The sequence below is a fragment of the Chaetura pelagica genome, unplaced genomic scaffold, assembly GCF_000747805.2.
Source record: "Chaetura pelagica isolate M959 unplaced genomic scaffold, ChaPel_1.0 scaffold178, whole genome shotgun sequence".
Taxonomy (NCBI): domain Eukaryota; kingdom Metazoa; phylum Chordata; class Aves; order Apodiformes; family Apodidae; genus Chaetura; species Chaetura pelagica.
The window spans coordinates 2,579,541-2,600,091 of record NW_009954505.1 but is presented as its reverse complement, the minus strand read 5'-3'; the positions used below and the strand labels follow the sequence as shown (position 1 = coordinate 2,600,091).

At 37.4% G+C, this 20,551-nt stretch overlaps 1 protein-coding gene across 1 annotated transcript in view; it reads right to left on the bottom strand.

The window, feature by feature from the left end:
• The window catches only part of TBL1X (transducin (beta)-like 1X-linked), a 90,927-nt gene extending 70,711 nt beyond the window's left edge, over positions 1-20,216 (bottom strand). The window contains exon 1 of the mRNA XM_010004645.1: positions 20,103-20,216. The gene's annotated coding sequence lies outside the window, so the exon portion shown is untranslated. The remainder of the gene's footprint in view (positions 1-20,102) is intronic.
• Positions 20,217-20,551: the final 335 nt, after the last annotated feature.

Genomic DNA, 20,551 nt, shown 5'->3' with positions numbered 1-20,551 from the left:
TAAATGAAAGCCTTAAAACTATTTTAGTCTATGTCAGTTAACTAGTGTCTCAATACATCAACTCTTATAATATTTTTTTTTAACAAATACTCTGTTGCAACAGCTTTATTTTCAAATTGAGGCAATTAATTGGTTTATCTACAGTGAAATGCACAATTTCTATTTAATTTTTTAATAAGGATCCTTTTCATTTATAAGGACATTCTTATTTCAGTTTGTGCTCATGCAAATTTCTAGCAACCAAGGTGCTAAAATTCCTATGAGGTGAAGCTGAAGGGCTAAAACCATTTACACTTGATGTCTATATTCACTGAACTATAGGACATTGAACCATATAACACAAAAATTGTGATATAGACACAGTACCTCATCAAGGCCCTTTACAATGAATGAAGTTGCAAAGGTTCCTAATTGATACGGTCTCTCCTGCCACCAGTTGCTGGAACAGGGAACGGGAATGGGCAAACCCATTCTCTGAGCTTCTCTCTGAAACCAGCCAGCAGAGGCAGAGAAGAGGCACCAGGAATTTTCACGTGGCAAGGTCTGAGCAGAGTTTGAACCATGGGGCTTAAATTCAGGGGACTGGTGACAAATGGCATGGTGAGAGAGCTGATGGGTAGGACCACATGCATACATCTGGGAGCATGGAAGAAAAGCTCCAACAAAAGGGCAAAGATGCAAGCATAGTGAAGAAGCAGGAGGCTGCCAAGTTGCAGAAAGGATCCCACTGAGAGCTGTGACAGGGGAGAGTGCCAGCTGAAGTGAGGCTTCATTCTGAGAGCAAAGAAATGGTTTCCTATTCAATTCCTGCTGTTTAATTTCACATCCTCTAATGGCATTTAGCAAACATAATTTACTTTGATTACAGGTGAAGCTATAAAATAGAAAGTTGCACAACTGCTTCTTCTGCCTCAAGTCTATATCCCAAAGATTTCACAACTCCTGAAACACATCACATTCTCCCACAGAAACCACAACAGTGCTCAGAAAAACCTGGAAAATACTCTCAACATTGATTTCTCTCTTCCCCCAAGATTACACATGAAAAAAGACTGTATTCAACAAGTGGAATAAATGGGTTTCATACTAGCAGAATTGGTGCCTGTAAATATACCTCTAACGTAAATATATCTCTAACCTAAAATGCAATACACTTCTGTCTTTTCAAAAAATAATCCATATTCATTAGGTGTAAGCAGGATACCTGCTCATACCACTTTGAGAAGTAAGGGACTACCCACAGAAGAATGGAAAATTATTTTATCAATTAACACTCCCAAGACAGGATCTGAAATATTACTAATATTAGAAGTGAATACAGTTCTGAAGACTTTGCATTTATTCATACATAAGATCAAACTATTTGCAGAAAGAACACAGTCTTGCACACTAAATGCTCTTGCACCTCTGGAAAAATAGGAAAAAAATCCCTCATGGTACCAAGTACCATGTTCTCCCCTATGTTCTTCTTCCACATTTGAAAGAAGTTTATCATTCTTCTTTGTATAATCCTAATATAAAAAACCATACAGGATACCAAAGAGGTGGGAGTACATCTCTAATCTTGCATTAGTTCAGAAACCAAACCCCTCTAAAGCCTAAATTCCCCAGGTGTTCCCATTCCCATCTATTCTGTGATTTTCCATACATCAGGTTAAATTTTGGCTGAATCTGGGTAAACTAACTGGCTGATCCACTGGGGTGGGAGTTGTGAAAGTAGGGAGAAGTTTACAGGCAAAATTTGCTACTGCTGGCACTAGGGATAGAGTAGTGTGGACCTGCTGAAGCTCAGATCTCAAACTGAGTTCAGACCTAAGTGTAGAAGATAACACAGATGTACTTAGTTTTCACTCAATTAACGTGGCACATCAGACCTCCTTACCTACACACCACTATTCTGGTAGGTAATATAAATAAAAAGACCGAATGAGCCATTAGAGGACTCTCAAACTATTTAACAGAATAGCACTAAGGACCTTCACACTAATATTTTCTCTCAATATAAAATGGCAGTTTTCAAGTCACAAATGTATTGTGACACTGTAATAACATTGTAATGCTCAGTGTTAAGCAAATCAGATTAGGGAGGTGGCTTACAACAGTTCTCTTAATAGCATCTCTTCAGCTTCCTAACAGCAGCTAAAATTGTGTCTGGACTGCCTGACATGGCTGGAGAACCTCAATAGCTTCATCTAGCATATCCATTAACAATAAAAACTAGGAGACACATTGTGATAGGTTATAGTGTTCAGGTTAAGGACTTCAACAGGAGTCATTCAGGTACAATATCTCATTAAAGTTGTGCTCAAAAACTGCTAACATGCCATCTATGACACAGAAATGCTTGTCAGAAAACTAGTCATTAACATCTCTATGCTTTCTCTTGCATGGAAAGACTGCCATTGAGTTTCACTGCTTATGGCTATTTCTGTTGGTTTAGAATTCTTTTTTTTTCTAGACTGGTGTGTTAAAAAAAAAAAAAAAGTCTGGCCAATGTTACTTAAATCTAAGTTGTACCTCATGAACTCCTGTAGATTAATTAAAAAAAAAAATAAGTCTTGCTTTATAAACCATCTTCCTATGAGATCATAACATAAACCATTTGCAAGATGGCTGAATAAACCTGACTGGCATATGGCAGAATGTAGTAATACATAAATTACAAAATTTGATATAACTTCCTTTGAAAACTTCTACAGAAAGTTTTTAGAAGTTTTTTTTTTTTTTTTTAAAGTTTTTAGATGTGAGTTAAGTTCTAACTGTTGTTCTCAATCTGCTTTAGAAGCACAAATCCTGAAATCTTAAAATATTAAGAAGAATCTTAACATTTCCACTGCCTGCACTGAACCACTTCAGTTCACACGGACTCCTTCAGAGATTTCAGAAACTGTGTGGTCCAAAGCCTCCTTGCGGATTTCGTTCCATGAGATACCAGGCCATTCCCAAGGATGAAAAGGAGCCTGGTTGTTTCCCAACAAGCTTGACATTGTTTTGCCATTTCCTGAATGAGCATATCAGTCCTTGGCCACCACACAAATCATCTAGTCAGGACAGGCTATTTTTATAGTTCCCAGATGGTCTTCATGTACTTTCACGCATGACATGAGCTTCGCAGGATACAACCACTCTGGTGACCTTGGTACTTGTGAAACTGTTTTCTCCAAGCAAAGAAAGGTGGGAGCTGTTTCATGCACATGGGTACATCTATTCATAGTTATGTCATGCACTTTAGCTAGCACTGCATCATTTTATTTTCACAATGTACCTTGGCATTTGTCACTGGCAGGAGTTCAATCTGTGTAATAAAAAATATACTGTCTCCAGCTTCAGTTCATTCTAGTAATCTGCTGCTTCCAAAGGGAAATCTGACAAGCTATTTGCATTCAGGAGTCGATTGGTACTTTTGACCCCAGCTCCATATTTTGACAGCAAACACTCAGCAGTATTACCCATTTCTGAAATCATATTTGAGATACTATTGATATTCAGTGGTGCTGAATAAACTCTTCCAAAAGATTCCCTTGAGGCCGTCTGCTGTCTTCACACAGTCTTGAAAGTAATAAGAACAAAAATACAGATTAAAATATTTTTACCTCAGCTCTCCATTATTAAGACTATATGATTGAAACAACAATCAACTACCTCTACGAAACTGAACAGAAACCATGTCACAAATCACATGCCTTTCTGTGGATAACCAGTTATTCATACAGATTGATGCTTAACAAAATGGGTCATTTACCACCCGTCCAGCAATTCACACAAATGGACAGAAATAGTGTTAGCCTATGCAATAAACCAACAGTTTTGACACAGTGAAAATGTTCACAGCCTCTGAAAGCGTTTTCCACACTAGTGAGATCCTAAAGCATAGCTAAGTGCAACTGCAGTTTGGGAGACCACAGAGAAGGTGGAGCAGCAGAGATTACTGTTTGTCTGCCCAAGAACATTAGTTATGGGGGAGTTTGAAACGTATCCCCAGTGCTTTAACTGCCCTTTTTGGCTCATTACTGTGTAGCTCCAGGCCATTCCTGAAACCAAACTACACACCAATGAGAGGCATTGACACATGACAAAAAGACTTGCACACTTGGACTTGTAACTGAGGTAGTAAATAACAACTTCTGTATGAAAACTATTCCAGTTAATTGCTATACTGGTTTTCATATTCTGGTCCACTTCTGGATAGTACATCAACTTACAACAACCTAAAGAAATGTAGATGATGATGATGATGAATGACATGTTGTTTTCAAGCTGGTTTATATATAGAAGATGAGAAACATTTTAGGGACATGCAAATGTAAAAAAAGGTTACAGTATGTGTGAAGCCATAGGGGACACAACACAAAAGATGTAATGTGCCTTTCTTCTCTCACTTAGAACAACTTCATTATTTCAGTACAGTGTTACAGCAAAATTCACCAAGGAACTTTGTTTTTTCTCTCCATAAGGAACTCAAGGGACAATTCTGCTCTGGGTGTCTGAAGTTCAAATTACACCTTCCAGTATTTACCTCCTTGGTCTATACTTTGACAGAGAACTGACATTTTTGTTCCTTGTGTTCAAAATTCTCTACAGGTTTAAAAGCAAGTCTGGTACTCACTACAGTCACACATTAATCTCTCTGACCTCAAAACTAAGGAAAACAAATGCCCTTGAACAGACTAAAAGAAATGCCACAGTTGGACAGATGAACTGTACACATAAAGATGACAACAGACAATTACTGGAACCATAGACACGTTTTTGTTTGGTTGGCTTAGCTACAGAAACCAATGCCAAAGGCAGAATGAACTATGTGCCCCAGATATGTGCTCTAGGCACACCCCACCTTACAGCCTGAAAGGAGACATGGGTCTCGCTCCAGTACTTTGCTCTTCCTCCTGAGCTCTGCAGGCTGTGGACAGAATCCTGCAAGTAGGACCCCGGTGTGCACCAGCAGCAGCCCCAACCCAGCTCACTAACTGGGGGTGTGCAGGCTGTGCCAGAGCTGCACCTGCCCTGCACTTGGGACAAGGTGCTGTGACATGTCTCCAGTCCAGAGAGGCAGGGAAGGAGCATCCCTGGGGCCCTCAGTTCTTAGTCCAAGCTCTGCATCAGATGCTAGTTTACATATGAACAGCAGCAACTGATTAAAACAAATGGATAAAAATCAGGATGTCTGGCTTTGAAGTCTGGCTCCATTGCAGATTTGTTTTGTGACCTTTATTTACCCCTGAAAAGGAGTGCTTTGCCAGCTTTAGTCAGCAAGAAGTAGGCTTTGGTAGGCATCTGATGAAATGGAGGTATCACCTGGCAGCAGCAAACTGCTGCCATGGCCCTCGTCACTACAGCACCAGTCCTGCCACTGCAGTGCAGGGGCAGCAATGCAGGTGTAACTCGTATCGTACAATAAAAGCAAACAATGATGTGATATATTAAGAGACCAATGCACATAACAAATTATTTTTCTCTGCTTTACTAAAATGGAAAATCCCTTTTTGGAACAAATTTCACTACTGTTTTACAGTCTCTCTTTAGCTATCAGCTCAAACAACGCCGTTTGACCAGCCTTGCAAGTAAGCAGGGTGGTAAATGAAGTTTGTGGTAAATCCAGCAATTAATTACAAATCGTTTAAGTGTTTATATTAGCTTAAAAACATGTATTAAAGAGACATATACTTGTTTTCATGTCCTACACAATCCTGCTTGCCTTAAAAATCAAAAGCTCGGAACTATCCCAAAATACAGCAACAGCCACCTGCATCCACAGAGAAAAACAGTATTATTCAGAGATAAAATCCTTTGCTATGAAGTCTTAGGTTTTGTCTTGTATAATCCTTAAGCCATTTTCATGCCAAAGAAAGTAAAACCCCTTTAGTATTGAAAATTACTACATTTATCTGGAAGCACAACGCTTTTCTGAATAAAACCATCATTTGAACACTGAAATCTAAAGAAAGTATTTCAAGCTCACTCCATATTGTTCTAATGAAGCAGCTTTTATAATTCAAAATAATGAGAGAAACTAAGCAGTTAAGGCTGAAGACAGATTTCCAAATATTACATTCGATTCTCAATTCCAACACTGCAACTTTGGGAAATATAACTTAATCCTTTTACTTGCATCCCACTGTAAAGTGCTTTGTAATAGTTCACTTAAGATTCATCAACCACACTGGTGTTTTGTGATAATCAGCTGGACAAAATGTATACAAAAAAATGAAACAAAACCCAAGATAATACTGCAAACCTTATCAAAGCATATAAACTACCATGTATCTTTGCTTTTAAAATTCCCTTCAAAATACATCATCATCACAATAATAAAAAAAAGAACACCTTTGACATTGAATTCAAGGTCAATTAAATTTCATCCTACTCCCAACCTTCTAGCTTTCTGTTAGTGCAAATTATGAATTGGCAGATATCCAGAAGAAGCAGGAGAAGGGGAATCCAATTTCTGCATGTACTTAAGACAACTAAAAACTCCCTTTACAATTGCTTATCTCCACATTGCCTCTGTTCATCTTCTAGAAAAGCAACAAAACAAAAACAGAAGCACTTTCTGAGTGGAAACGAATGAAGTGCTAAAAGTGTAACCCATTTTTCAGCAACTGCAGAAACATTCATCCTAGCCTTTTTTGCTCTCCTTTTCATCACAGGTATTAGTAGTTATTTTTTAACTGCTGCACAATATGGCAAGTTTCCCTCTGGCAGCAGATGCAAAGGCAAAGCGTCTTTCCCAAATAACTTGCTCGTGATGAAATCTACTTGAGCTAATAAAGGGTGAGACTTTACAACTCTGAAGTGAAGCAGGGGCAGGACAGTGATTCTGCAGTACTTAGAACCTCATTTCCTGCAGGTCTCGAGGAGGCACAGTTTACAAAGAAGAAGAGGGATGAAGGGTCTACATGTAAGTACACACACACAAAAAAAAGACTTCTCCACTTTCTCAGCTTACACTTTCCCACCTCCCACAATTATTTCTGCCTTTTATAGTTTCTTCGTTATGCTTTTAGAATTTCCCTATTTCCCCTCAGGCTCTGGCGTATTCAGAATGAAGCATATCTTTATGCTGGGGTGGCTGAAACTTCTAAGTTTTTTATTTCCAAGATACAGTTGACTAAACTTGGCAACATTTACAGTATCTGCTGAAATCAACACCTGACTTCCTCTATACCAAGTAGCATTAATTAGATAAATCACATTAAAAAAAATAAAATGACTTATCACCGTCATTTGCCTTGTTTTGGTATCAGTCACGTTTTACTGTTACCATTAAAGACTGAACAGAAAATCTGGAAATTCAGAGCATAAAAATACACAAAAATTCAAACTGCATTGTGCCAGGTTTGGTGGACAGTGTAAGGGCTGGAGCTAATACTAGTACATAGAATCGCAGAATCATTTAGGTTGGAAAAGACCTTTGAGATCATCAAGTCCAAAGTGTACAATAATTGTATTCATGTACAATGCAATTTGTTCCTTACTGAAATCCCTATGAACACCTGGTGGCTGGAAGCAGAAAGCTTAGGGTGTTTTGGTTGCCACCAGCAGGTGACCCCAGGAGGCTACAGGCGACTTATGCCTCCACTGCAGGGAGCTCAGCCGTGGTTGGGCAGAATTAGTGCAGCACCGTGGCCCTGCAGCGAGGTTTTGTACTTCCTGCTGCATGGCATGCAAAGCCGTTTGGAAAAACAGTGTTACAGACTTGGGATTTCACATTGGTTTTTACGATATTATTCCCATAGTCAAAGGGAATAAAAATGACTTTGTGAAAACAAAATTCAACTAGCAGATTTTTTTTTTTCTTGCACATCACTGCTAATAAGGTGGCTCAAAGTAAAATAAGCTCAGGTCTTTAGAGACAATGCCTCAATAGCCCGTTTTGTAGTGTTGTTGGCATAGATAGATATGAACAGCTGTATGTGACCGAAACTTACTCAACCATTTGACTGCTGTTGCACAGGGAAGGCAGGTTATACCTGCCTGTCTTTTGTCACTATGGTCTTTGGCTAATAGTCAAATATGCAGTAAACAGTCACTTGTTACCATGTGCAACAGCACCAGCTCTCGGTATACACTGAAGATAACCATGTATGAAAGATATCTGAGCTACAAGCTAGGCTGTTACTTTCCATAATCTGTAAGCAAATTAGAAGGCATAATTTACCCTCTCACATAATCAAATACACAAAGGGAATAACAGTTTATTTCTAACATTTCAAAAGATTGTGCACCATAAGCACAGCACACAAAACCTTATTTTTCAATAGTTCCCCCTTCCCAAACCTTTATGTATTTGGAAATACTTCAACTCTTCACCAGTTCCAACAGATAAATAATTTCAATTGCTTTTTAAACTACCTTGGAAAATCCAGTGCATCCTGTCATCCCTTCCCCAAGCCCTCGGGGCTGCAAAATCTCGTCACATCTGCTACATCTGCTACTGCAAACAGTAAATAACCACATCTTGTTTTTAAGTCTTGACCACATCCTTGTCCTGCCATTTCAGCTTAGTGGGCCTAATTTAAGTAGTGGTTTCCTAATTAAATGAAAAAGCATTAAAAATGTCTGCAAAATCAATCAGGAATCAAGTCACTGTCGCTATTTCTCTTTCCATGAGCTGATTTCCTTAGTTGCCACACCAAAGGTATTGCAGACAGCATGGACACAAATAGCAGTATTAAAACTTCAGGATTATGGACAACCAAATGAACCAATGAACAAACCGAACTAATAATTATAGCTTTTATAAAATGCACATGAAGTAAGAGGTTCATATGAATTCTACTGATGGCCTAGTTCCTTTTTGCACCCAGGTCTGCTTACTTAGCATTTACTGTACCAATCAGGTATAATACAAATGGGGGTGGGAGTAGAATAACATCAACCAGTTTTATTCCAATACTGGGCTGAAAAGCCTATTAATTACATGAGATTACACACCATCCACAAGGAAATCACTGTTATTTTCAACCATTAAATTGAAATTACTAGGGAAAAAAGTTACTGTGCTTTCAAAGCAATGACCAATTTACTTTATACATCTTGTTTATGATCCAGAAGGAAAGGAGGTAATCTCAAAGGGCAGAATGTTAATTTTTATGTGGTATATCAGTTAAAAACTCTACATGCTAGCCAAAACCTATTCTGCATTGTTCAAAACAAGAGTGGCTAAATTAATAGAACTATTCAGATTACAAGATACAGCATACAATAAATTGTCATTTGTTTTGGCATTTTTAAGCCCAGTCTTTAGGCTCAGATAATACACAGCACAGGAGTGGGAAAATGTGATCACAGATGCATGAATTTATCTGTTTTATCAGTTCAGTTCCAGTTTAAAGCACTTTAAGTGAGCTTTGATAATGAAAGGTGACGGAACCAGATCAAATGGTGCAAGTGATTTGATTAGCTCCATGCTAACCATCACAGCTACATTTGATTTAGAAAGGAGCAATCATGTCTGACCATGGTAAACAGCTCAGAATCTGCCTTCCAAGGCAATATCTTCACAGGAGAGAGATTGAGATCTTCTGTCTTCACTAAGTTTCTAGCTAAATCCCTCATTTCAAGCTTCTGGTGGCTTCTCAAGACAAACAACTACAATAAAGAGAACGATGCAAGTTTCTAGAACACCAAGAAACCACTCGATTAATAAAATCTGCTGTGTAAACTCTAAATCTACTGAAAAGTATAATGAAAATTATGCAAACACGCTACAGGGTTGAGTTTAGCAGTCAATTAGAGCAACTGGGACAAAGTCACAGCAAACCTCATATACCTAAAATATTTCATCAACACATCAATTCCAGTAGTTATGAATATGATGCACTACCAGAAATTTTATTTCCTCCATCCCTGCAAAAGCAACTCCTACTTTGCTCTCTCTTTCAACGGGACATACAATTCTTCCACTGCATAGCAACAAGGCTTTAAATCAATACAAACACAACTTCATTTGTCTCCAATATAGTTATGTCAAAATTTTAGGAATGCAAACAATATTATGACGCAAACTATTAACTATCAATGAGTTCTTAATATTCACTCTCCTGTGAAATCCTAAAGCAAAACTGACTTAAGGGTCAAGAGAAGAACATATGCTAAGGGCCTAGGCTTCAAAAAGCCTCCAGATAAGTTAAGATACTCTTCTCTCACAGCACTGTATGCAAGGTGAGAGCAGCCACTGATTACAGGATGGGTGACACAGTAAAAAGGGAACACTATGAGAGAGACGGCACCATGAAGGCTTTGAGGAATGACTGAAACAGGCACCGCAAGAGAAATAGGAATTCTGTGTAAGGAGATTTTGTAAATTCTTCAAACACTGATATTGATGGAAAAGGAATATAAAATTTAAATATAAAAATGTAAAGGAAACGATGGTCAGTTTACTAAAACAAGGTATAATAAAATTGGTAGTAGGCAACTACAAGTTTAATCTACCTCAAATAGATGCTAAGTTTTCTTTCATTTTTGGGTGTTGGCCACATTAGCTCATTAGGCCTCTACCAAGTGGAGAAACTCAGAGGATGCCTACGCTCCAGCCTCTCAGCTGCGGTTGTCAGACCATAATTTCCTCCCCTTTCACTCAACATGCCTGATCCAACTGCTTCTGCTGATCCTCTTCCTCATCCCCTGGAGCACAGTTTTCAGATCCATGTCACTATGCATAGCTTGCTTCCTTGACTTTTGCTGGTCTGATCTTGGGTTATTTTATTTATAACTGCAGAATTTTCACTCTCTCAGCTTGCAAAGACTGTACATATTAACACACTTCCAAAACAGTATCTAATTAGGATGAATTCAAAGTATACGGACTTAAGCAGATAATTTGCAAAGACCTATCAGTATCCAGAGATAAATCAAATGCATACAAAAAGAGAAAATGGCTTCTTCAGTAAACTACTAAATAGAGATTTATCAACAAAAATAGTTTACAACAGAATTATCCCTATGATTAATAGTTTTATGTAAAACTAGAGTTGTTAAAAAGAAGGAAATAGAACAAAAATATTGGAATTATATTGTATAATCTGGAAAGGTCTGAAGCAATGTTCTGGAAAAACACATCTGGAAAGATCTGGCATACCCAATTACAAGTATGGACTTGGTCATATTTGATTGCAGGTGAACTTTTAGCTCAAAAAGTAATTTGCAAAAAGCTGGCCGTGTAAAATGTGTTTATTATATTGAAACCTAAAGTAACAAATTTTTTAAATATAGGATTAATTTATATTTGAGATCAACTAACATTTTGAAGCAAATTATTAAGCCTAAAATGACCAAAGATATTTAATATCTGTATTCATGGAATGGAATGCCATGACTAACAAGGAGACACTCTTTTGTTTAAGGCCAAATTACGTTTATTCAAAACGGCACACTACGCCCTTCTTTTCTGCCAGTAAAAGGATTATTGTTTTTGCATGATGATGCTAAATTTTTAATATATAGGAAAAGACTCATCCCAATGCCAAAGCATATTAATGTCAAATCTTTTCTGGAACAAAGTTCATAACTTGAAAGCTCTAAGAACAAATAAGCATATTTTCTGCATTTGGTTTCTCTACAGACGTAAGAAGACATTCTAATATTAAGGAAGTCTTTAACATTGACCTTCCTAATAATAAGGTAAGATAATTAAAATGTTTAAAGTCTAGTTTGAGTTATATGGGACATATGATTCAATTTCTGTATAAAAGCAAGCAGCTGCACTTGAATTATACAAAGATTTCTCCAAACTAGTATTGTTTCGTGTTGAGCAAAAGAGGCAGAACCAGCAGCAGCATCCTTAAGCTAAAATGCCAGAACCACATTTGACTGCTCTAGATGTATTTACAAACCATTTTGAAGTAACCTTTGCTATAGCTTGATCTGCAACAGCATTTCTGAGCTAGCAGTCAAGAAATTACCATTAACTAGTATTTTGGAAAAACTAGCAAGTGAGATTGCTGCCCTTCTGATCTTGTCAACTACACTTAATGAGCCACACACATTTTTAGATAAACCAGCTAGTATGCAAGTTTGCCTTAATGTCTCTTAAAATTGCAAAATGAAAAATTGGGTGATAAAAGCAAAAGCATGCTAAGAAGCTGTCAAGTATTACTGTAAACAAATTGCAAGTTCATCTTTCACATATTATACATTTTTTATAATTGCCTAGCTAGATGAAAGTCATTAAATGTGTGATATATCTATATATAATTAAAGCATAACAGACAACTCATATATAGTGTAAACAGTTATGCATAAATGTATTATTTCATTTGCAGACCAGTTCCAGTTCTGTGTGGGAATATGTTACATGATGTAACTAATCCATTAAGAAGGTTCTCAAACAGTAACCTGAAGGGAAGAAGGGAAACTTTCATTGATTTTCTTATTTTTTCTTTTATTTTTCTTTTTTTCCTAGTATCTTCCATGAAGCTAACCTCAGGTTAGCTTTTGGGTTTTGCTTTGCAGCCTAGTATCTTCCATGAAGCTAACCTCAGGTTTTGCTTTGCACTTTATAGTTGCACAAAGAGAGGAAATGCCTAGCCAGAGTTTTGGACCCACTGGAATCAGTAAGAAAGGTGCCAGTGGCCTCAGACCAGCTATTACTAATAAGGATGAGTACAGATCACTACAGCACAAACTAGCTTCTAAACATAGTATCTGCCTTTGTATTTATGAAGAATTCTCTTGAGTCAGACTGGCATCTTTTCCATGTTGTGGAGAATCAAAAATACCTTATCTTTTTTAATTAGTTTTACAATGTTGAATGCAATCATTCTTTAAACAAACTAAAAAAAAAATAATAAATTGTGGGTTTTTTTCCTATTTTCTATCAGGGAAAGCAACATTAAGATGAATCATATGGATCATTATTTCCAGAGACCTTGATTATGGGGGGAACTGAGTAGGGAGTAGAGATAAATTATTTTACATTTCCTTGATCAGAGATATACAATCATGCTATAGAAGAAGGCTCCTATGATTGATTATTCTGTTTATTAGAACCGTAAGCAGGCTAGAGAAAAGGAAAACTAATTTGTGCATGCATCAGTTGAACTAAGCTTATTTAAACTGATTTCAGTTGATGATAAACACAATTAATGCTACAGAGATTTGGGATACTTGTTAATTTGTTGTAAGCCCACAGAGTGACCAATAAAAAAAGTTAACTGCCTCAGATTTGGCAAAAATTACAAAACCACTTTGCTTATTACAATGGATACACTGTTTGAAAGAGTCTCTCACCTGTTCCCCATAAATTTTCTGTGATGGTAATAGCCATATTAACCCAGTCAACTGAACTATTTATTAGAAGATGTAGCACTGTACAACCCTGGGAAAACATCTCATGTGTGAGGTCTTCTGAATGCAAACCGGATTATTCAAAGGGAACTGGCTTTTCCCATATCAATACAAAGACTATTTTGAGGCACACCACACAAATGGCTGCACCAATGCAGAACTGAGTGCAGTGCAGCTGTTTGCCCCTGCTCCGTAGCTGAAGTTTACTGTCCCACACAGCTGAACCACAGCAAGAGTCTGTCTGGTATCTTCTTGCCTGCTTTAAAGCTAGAGCATCTCCGAATATTTTAACAGACTTCAGCAAGGCTGGAAATGAACTTGCACTGAAACACTCAGGGACATTCGAGTGCCCTGCTCTTTTGGTTCAGATGCGGGCTCTCTAACGGCTTTAATCACCCCAGCTTTTTCTGTGGTGATCATTCACTCTCCAACTATACCATTAGAACTACTTTACTAAGTCAGTGTAATCACAGTTACAAAAGAAAGGCTTGGGCCAGGGTACTCCACTGCAAAGCCCAGATTGAACCTGTGATATTGCTGTTTACATAAAAAGGTAGTATCAGTAATGACATGCTTGTAATTCCATTTTGATTAACTATACCTGAAATCTCACCAGTTCACACAGAACTACATCTTAACACTTACTGCTACAGATAGGTCAACTTTTTAGAAAAAAAATAATAATTTTATTTCTTTTCACTTACAGTGTTGAGTGAAGTTTACACAGTAAAATATCACGTGAAAATGCTCACAGGCTGCCTGAAAACGGAAATTCTTCTTAAAGTAACTGATGTTAATCTCTACTGAGTACAAAACTTCAGCATGTACTATCTATATAATACATATCTACATACTATATAATTTGTAGCAATACAAATCCTATGCATCTCCAAGACTTAATTTATAGAGAAACAACTTACTGAAAGAACAACTATATTATATGTTCTGTTTCTGCGTGGGATGACTGCATAAGACATCCAGATATTTAGAAGTATGTTTAACTAAACTGCCTGTAGTATCTCCATTTCTACAGCTTAATGTGATAAAATCATTCTGTCTAAAATAAAAGCTTCAGTGAATAACCCTTTAAAAAGCAGAAAATCCTATTCTTTTTCAGAGGAAAACTGTCCTAATTCTTTCAGAGTTGCTCGTTACAGGTATTTTACAGAATACACCACATCCCTGGAATGTGCCACACACACTGTGTTTGCAGGGTACGTATAGAAGGACATACCTGAGTTTTCCAAGAGTGCTGCAGTTCTGCCCAGACAAGTTAAGCAGACTTCAGGTGGATGAAGAGACTGACTTGCCTGCATGACATCTCTGCTGAGCAAACTTACGGGAACAGTTTTGGGCAACGCACAGTTCTATTCTCACTCAGCCTGTGGCTGCTCCCACACTTCTGAGCAGCTGCAGATTTCTAAACCAGATTTCATTCACACCTCACGGAGGTATGGACCTTTCACTTAATCTGGCACTTCAGGTAAGCTAAATATACACTTATTAATGACTACAACAGAAGTTTTCTTCCATTGTTTATATTTCCCTAGCACTTTCAAGTGACTAGTATGGTGAATGTGCTCTACAAATCAAAGGAGAGAGAATACAGGATTGTCACAGCCCAGTCCTAAAAGGACTGAGTTATGCCTTAATAATCACTAGCTTTGCTTTATAATGAAAGGATAATGCATTCTACCATCTTATTTTAGAGTACTGGCATCCTCAGGCCCCTCTTTACTACCATCAAAAACCTTCCTTGGAACCTTAGCTGTGTTAAGAAAAAGGCTTTTAAAAAGAAAAGCAATAATATTATTCTACTAGCAGTAGTTTAAAACATTATTACTGTATATATCAAAGGCTCAAAGCAAGTATCTTAGAAGTTAACCATGACTGGAATAGTAGTTTCATCATCTCTCTGGCACAATGTAAAGGCATAAAAATTAGTACCTAACAGACAAATTTGTGTTCTGGATAGATATACCTTCTTCTGACTTGGTTGACAATGTGAGAAAATACCGATTAAGTAATATTTCATTAATAAAAGCAGAGTTCACTTAACTACAATTCATCAAGTAGCAAGAGATGTATCAAGGAATATACAAACAAAACTCTGCTTTAGCCTTAAAACAGCTGCAAATTTAAAGAATGTTTATTTTTGTTATTTTAAATTACATCTTTTTAAAAATATGACAACAGTTCACAATTTTTCAGTGAACAGGCACAATGCCATGTGACTTTTAAGAATAAACATTCACTAGGAATAATGACTGCCTATTAGTCAAAGGGAATACTTCATGTAGGCCCACAGGTGCCATATTTTTTGTTGACAATACTTGAAAAACAATTTTAGAAATCAAAATCAATACACATTTTATCAACTACAACCAAGAATTGCATTATAAAGGATACTGTTTAAAAGCAGTCTGATTTTTCCAGTTCATCACATCTAGATGACCAATGAAATTATTTGGTTGGATTTAGTGCCAACAGAATCTGTTACCATACAGAAAACTTCCCTCTCTGCCTGTGCAATACCATTGATAAAGCTCTAAATAAATTAAAATTAACCATTAAAAAGCACCAATTGTAAAAAAAAAACATGTAGTTAAGGAACAAGGTTTATTCTAATACTTCTCAAACTTATGCACTTGCAAGCCAACTCTTTGATGACAGCTTTACTCTCCTTGTATGAAACACAATCATCTTACAAAAAAAGATGACATATTTCAGCGAAGTCAACTATCTTAATCCTGACCTATACTTAATGAAACATTCCTCTATATCACACCAAATGAATGCTTCTGAAATGTTCCTGAAAAATACTGTTCTGGAAATATTTTTCAAAAAGAATATTGAAAAACACCAAGATAGTCACAACTTGCACCATTAATTTGTGACATTCTCAAACTGCACCCATTTCAAGCTACTTGTACAACAGAAACCTGTTCAGCATTATCAGCTGATACATTTAAAATATCTTCCACTTACATCCTATCCATCTCCTTCTTAAATTCAAAATAACTAATTCATACAATAAACACCAATCTAGTAAAGGGTGATCTTATTCTTCCTAGGTATCATGTGCATACTCCTACTGTTTCTAACTGAATTACTCCAATTCCTCATGTTCTCATATCTAATTTTACATCATCTTTGTTTCATCTTGCTTTTTATACTCAAGTTTTTTCAGCTAAGATTCTGTAATTCTCTATGCATTCACACAACATATCACACATGACCTTGATATAGTCAACCTCTTGTCAACTGTCACCCCCACCATCTCAATGCTAAACAATGACAACATTAAGAATGCATGGGACAAAATTAACATGCCCGCAATTTTGTTCACTTATTTTTATTGGTCTTGACAGTGATTTGGCCAAGATATTAAAAAGCCACTACTAACTTTGGGAAATAATTTTGGTGCCTACCTAGTAGGAAGTACCTAAGCTCAGACACTCATCACGTAAAAACTGTTGCTGTAGCTTGGGCTAAAAGACAGGACTGAAGAAACTTCCATGGTCCATTTCCAGGCACAAGGGAACATCCCCTACAAATAATCATCAACTTTTCAAAATGCAAATGTTTTTCTCTGCTTCTGGGTCTCTTCATACTGGTTCAGATAGGCAATCATGACAGAACTATTTGAGCAGATCAGAACCTCTGCTCTCCAAAATCCAAAACGGAGTTTCTACATTTGTAGTCATGAATTTACATGAAATTTTCCGGGAGCTCCTTTCTTTGAAACATGGCATTTTCTACCTTTATTGCTTCTGCCTTCACCTAGACTGGTTAGAGACATTCTCTTGTGGAGATGAAAGTCCCAGTGTTATTATGAGATGAAGAACTGCTACAGCACGTATTGTCACTCCCAGTTACAACATCTCTGGCTAGCATAAGACCAGCTGCATGTTTTGGAAGGAAAATGTGAAAGAGATCATGGAGATCTGTCTGATCTTCAGGAAGACAGAAAATAGAAAGCCGGATGACTGATTACTGACTATGTGTCTGGTGAAAAGTTGAGATACTAGCCTTTGGAACACCAAATCACATTCACAGTGGGAAGGAGCTGTGTTCAAGGAATAATCTACATCTCACCAATATGTGGTTATTCTCTTCATATAAAGACAACCTAGGACAGGCAAAAAGCTACTCAAGTAAACTGGAAGGTGCAACACAAACTCAACCCTACATATGGACATTTGAGTGGAGGGATCAACTAGATGCCAAGAGAACAGGGAAGAAAGGCAGCAAACTCTTGTTTAAGAGGAGCTGTCTTCTATAGTTGCTATCATTTAAAACTGTTTGGGAGATCTCCACAATTATAACATTAAAATGAGTATTTCTAACCTTTTAGGAAAGAGAGCCTTAGCAAAGGAAATAGGATGGCACCCTATACTACTAGCACCGTTATCTCTCAGAATTACCAGTAAGATAGAGAGAGACAGATCTTGAATTCATATAGACAATATGCTAGCAAGATCACAGAAGGACATACTGTTGGTAATACAAGATAAATCAAACTATCCAATCATATCAGAGGACTGGATGATCTGTTCTTTAAGTCTGTGTTTGTAAAACATGAGAAGAACTACAGAGGACATCCGAGAGATGTAACATAGGAACAAAGCGTAGTCAGCAGTACCATATCAAGTGCTCCCAAATTTTTCTTTTTCTAATACCAAAAGGGTAATCACAATCTGGACCTTCACATTCAGGATGCAAAGTTTAGTTAATCACAAGCATGGAAGTTAATTGGCCCAGGAAACCAGAGGAAAATTCTGCATTTAGGAGAAAGTAGAGAGATTCAAATGTGGAAGGACTGTCCCTACCCCATTGCCACCAGGGACCAAAGTCCACTATTAAATAGTCCAAACAGGGGAACCTGTGGCAAAAAAAACTGCTCTCTAATTCCAGGTTAAGGGTGTAAACCAACTGAAGCATACATTACACATTTTAAAAGAAACCAAACAGCAAACTCAGCTAGAAAATAATTTAAATTGGACATTTGGGGCTAAAGAAAACAGACAAGAAAGAAAGAACCTCCAACATCTGCTTCATGTTTTAAAAGAATACAAACATGCTATGCAAAAAATCCCAGCCCCAAACCAACATATATTTTCTTCTCCTTAGGAGAAAAAAAGCATTTTTACAGATAAGGAGGCCATTAGTAACCAAAATTAATGTTAAGACAACTTTAAAAATAGCACACCAAGATAATTTGTGCTTTAGAGTCCTAAAAGTGTTTGTGAGAGTGTAATTTCAATGATGCTAATTTTCAATAAATTTTGGAACACCAGAGAAATTCAGTAAGACTGCTAGCATTTTCTGCCAATATTTGAAGGCAGAAGGCAGTAGGATCTCAGTAATTACAGAGCTCTAAGCCATTATTAATCTCAGGCAAAATAACCAGCAAACTGATAAAGGATAAATTCATTGGGAAATTACACGAATAAAACTGATGCCAGTCAACAACATTTTATAGAAACTTGGTCAGTAAAATAAAGTACGATTTAATCATCTGATAAAGTAAGGAACTGTGGTCAATGTAAGTTACTCCACAGATGAAACACAAAGACTTTTGAACAGCATTTAGCTTACAGCCACACAACATTCAGAGGAAGAAATTATTATCAATATTATCAAATGTGATTAAGATACACGTATAAAATAGTATCTGTTAACAGGACACAATAATTGCAGAAGAATGTACTATCTCTATTAAATAATCCAGTACTAGTTCAACATCATCTAAGCGTATCATCAACAATATAAAAGCAAATATTGTTGATAGCAGTTATGGCACAAAAAAAGTCAGATTGGTTAATAAAGGCAGCAGAGCGGTTATTCAGAGTAATACGGATTGCTATGTAGATGGGGACAGTGTATTACAGTCAAGTGGAATTATGTAGCAAGGAAGAAAGAAAGAATGCAGGTATTACCTAGAAAACAGTGCATAGAAATCAAGGACTTAAAAAAGAAATGCAATCTTCATGCCATAGAAATAATTCAATACAAATGCCTGCAAAGCCTCATGACAAAAAGGAGTGATAACACCCCCACATATGTAAGTGCATATGAACAGAGACACTGCTTTTTTTCACAACACTAGTGATACTGGAATAGTGAATACAGCTGTACAGCCCCCATATTGTTTCCCTAAGACAGCAAAGATCTTGTTTTTTTCTTGATGTTTTCTCCATAACTCACCAAAAAAGGGGAAAAATTCTGTACCTCCTTAGGATGTTAACCAGAATGTCCCACATGCTGTTATTAGCACAGCGAGGGATTTAGAAAGTCATTGTGTGAGAAGAGCACAGCAGCAATTTGAAAAGGCTGCAAAGTAGCACTGAATGTTAAGTGAACACAGAAACGGTCTTCACAGACCATTCCAGGAGGGTGAGAAAACACAAACCTAATGTTAGTGACCAAGCGATACTGGCAGGGGTGTAGCTAGTGTGCTAAGACAGATCTTACCACTGATGTCTTTTGGAGTTATTTCCTACTATAGCAATTACTTAACACCGAAGCCACTTAAAGAACTGCACAATACTTCTTTGCTTTGCTACAGTGTGGCTCTACAATGTGCAGATTAAAAAACATCCCTGAATAAATGCAGAATTCTTGCCAAACGTCTGTACTTGAGACAGCTGGATTGCTGTAGCCCTAAGCACTGGTAGAAGTACATCATCACGTATGTGCATAGGAACTAACTGCATGCATGGCTTCACCAGGAAAAAAAATGAAAGGCAGTTGGACAGGAAACCACGTTTCTGAGGTGAGCTACCATTTGGTGATTTCTTTTGGCTTACCTGGTCGTGAGACCCTCGAGCTGCTGAATGCTGCTCCTCGCAGGCTGCTGTCAAGAGTCTGGGGGTTTGAGTTACCATGGAGATCACTGCATCTGACAGCTGAGAGGGCTGCAAGGAAAGACAGAGGTACCCATCAAGCCAGTTTCCATTACACCTGAACAAAACAAGAGCATTTTACTCTTGCTTTTGGCATTTGCGAAGGTACTAGATCCCAAGGTAGGAGCTCTGGCAGGACTGTAAGGATCAAAAACCCAATGATCATCACAGAAGGAACGACAGAGGCAAGGGCAAGCCCCAGCAAGTCACAGCATTCAAGCGCTTTGCAAAGTTGTGCACCTTTTCAAGAACCTGGAAGAATCCTAATACACCCTGAGCTTGGCTCAACTCTTTTCAGCCTGTTTGGTCAAGTATAACATCAGCAAGCAGTTCATCCAGAACCGTTGCTGAGC